The sequence below is a fragment of the Anastrepha obliqua genome, unplaced genomic scaffold (genome assembly GCF_027943255.1).
Source record: "Anastrepha obliqua isolate idAnaObli1 unplaced genomic scaffold, idAnaObli1_1.0 ptg000139l, whole genome shotgun sequence".
Taxonomy (NCBI): Eukaryota; Metazoa; Arthropoda; class Insecta; order Diptera; family Tephritidae; genus Anastrepha; species Anastrepha obliqua.
The window spans coordinates 217,501-220,000 of record NW_026562238.1 but is presented as its reverse complement, the minus strand read 5'-3'; the positions used below and the strand labels follow the sequence as shown (position 1 = coordinate 220,000).

Below are 2,500 nucleotides of genomic sequence, written 5' to 3'. Positions count from 1 at the left end.
TATTTGCTACTACCACCAAGATCTGTACCAATAGCGGCTCCATGCAGGCTTACGCCAAACACTTCTAAGCACACTATTGTACCCTCCTACTCACTAAAGTTTCAAAATTTATAAATCAATCGAAATTGTTTTATAAATCATCTACTTTAGCGGTAATGTATAGGTATACAACTTAAGCGCCATCCATTTTAAGGGCTAGTTGCTTCGGCAGGTGAGTTGTTACACACTCCTTAGCGGATTACGACTTCCATGTCCACCGTCCTGCTGTTTTAAGCAACCAACGCCTTTCATGGTATCTGCATGAGTTGTTAATTTAGGCACCGTAACATTACGTTTGGTTCATCCCACAGCGCCAGTTCTGCTTACCAAAAGTGGCCCACTGGGCACATTATATCATAACCTCAACCTTCATATCAAGAAAGGTGAGGTTCTTACCCATTTAAAGTTTGAGAATAGGTTAAAATCGTTTCGACCCTAAGGCCTCTAATCATTCGCTTTACCAGATAAGATTATTTTATATAATTTTTAAATGCACCAGCTATCCTGAGGGAAACTTCGGAGGGAACCAGCTACTAGATGGTTCGATTGGTCTTTCGCCCCTATACTCAATTCTGACAATCGATTTGCACGTCAGAACTGTTTCGGTCTTCCATCAGGGTTTCCCCTGACTTCAACCTGATCAAGTATAGTTCACCATCTTTCGGGTCACAGCATATATGCTCAAGGTACGCTCCAGTTAGAGGTATAAATAATAATAAATTATCATTATACATAACTATATGGAACGCCCCGGGATTGAATTAATTGACTATTTATTAAAAAATAGACTAAAAATTAATCCCATTATATTTAAGTTAAGTTAATTATGCCATTAAGTTTAATATAACTCAATGACTTGCACATATGTTAGACTCCTTGGTCCGTGTTTCAAGACGGGTCCCGAAGGTATCCTGAATCTTTCGCATTGTTAATCATATAAATGCATACAAATAAATATTAATATCATAGATATTAAATTTTTTGTAAAATTCAAAAAATGAATTTTAGCATTATATATAATAAAATCTATCAACACTTTATCAAATCATTAGTATTTATTTTATGTTAATATGCTTAAAAAGCAAATTAATTTAAATAAACTTAATATCACCAATGATCTTTTGATAAATACTTTATTATGTTAATAGATTACAATGTCCTTATATGAAAAAAATGCACATTATTTTTTTAATTATTTAATGATGAATTTTTCATAATGGATATTCAGGTTCATCGGGCTTAACCTCTAAGCAGTTTCACGTACTATTTAACTCTCTATTCAGAGTTCTTTTCAACTTTCCCTCACGGTACTTGTTTACTATCGGTCTCATGGTTATATTTAGTTTTAGATGGAGTTTACCACCCACTTAGTGCTGCACTATCAAGCAACACGACTCTTTGGAAATATCTTTCTAGTAATCATTAACGTTATACGGGCCTGGCACCCTCTATGGGTAAATGGCCTCATTTAAGAAGGACTTAAATCGTTAATTTCTCATACTAGATATTAAGATATTCCATACACTGCATCTCACATTTGACATATAGACAAAGTGACTTAGTGCTGAACTATTTTCTTTTCGCTCGCCGCTACTAAGAAAATCCTTGTTAGTTTCTTTTCCTCCCCTCATTAATATGCTTAAATTCAGGGGGTAATCCCATATGAGTTGAGGTTGTTTTAATATTCTTTTTTTATCTTCTCACAATTTAATAAAAAAATTATATCATCTTTTCATCTCTATTTTTCTTTTCTCCTTTTATATATTGTAAATATATAAAAATAATAATAATGTAAAATGAGGCAATCCTAGAATAAAAAATTTAATTTTTATGCTAGACATTCCTCCTTTTAATTACATATATAAATTATTATTTTATATATATATATAAATAATATGAAAATTTTTTGTAAAGAATACTTAGATTCAATATTTTCATCATTTCATTTTATTTGAGAGGATTTTTTTTTTAAAGAATATATAATAAATAAAATTCATTATATATCTTTATTTTTTTTGCTATTAATATTATGAATTATTTAAAATCCAATAATATACACATTTGCTTAAATTCAATTATTTTTATAAAAGAATAAGCAACTTATTTAGCATAGTCTTACAACCCTCAACCATATGTAGTCCAAGCAGTACTTTAAAATTGAATTTAATGTACATAACAGCATGGACTGCGATATGCGTTCAAAATGTCGATGTTCATGTGTCCTGCAGTTCACACGATGACGCACAGTTTGCTGCGTTCTTCATCGACCCATGAGCCAAGTGATCCACCGCTTAGAGTATTTTTTTATTTATTTTTATTTATAACAAATGTCAATTTTTTTTTGCATATATTAATTGAAAGAGTAAAATTAAATAATATTAATAATATATAAATTGATTTTCTTTCAATAATATATATCAAATATATTTAACTCTAAACATTTTTATTAAGTTGCGAATGT

At 30.4% G+C, this 2,500-nt stretch overlaps 1 non-coding gene and 1 pseudogene across 1 annotated transcript in view; both read right to left on the bottom strand.

Annotated features, from left to right (window-relative positions):
• Positions 1–1,715, bottom strand: part of LOC129252059 (large subunit ribosomal RNA) — a 3,986-nt gene extending 2,271 nt beyond the window's left edge. The window contains exon 1 of the ribosomal RNA XR_008583236.1: positions 1–1,715. This exon is cut by the window's left edge and continues 2,271 nt beyond it. This is a non-coding gene — a ribosomal RNA (large subunit ribosomal RNA).
• Positions 1,716–2,157: 442 nt separating this feature from the next.
• LOC129252033 (5.8S ribosomal RNA) lies at positions 2,158–2,338 on the bottom strand (annotated as a pseudogene).
• Between the last annotated feature and the right edge of the window lie 162 nt (positions 2,339–2,500).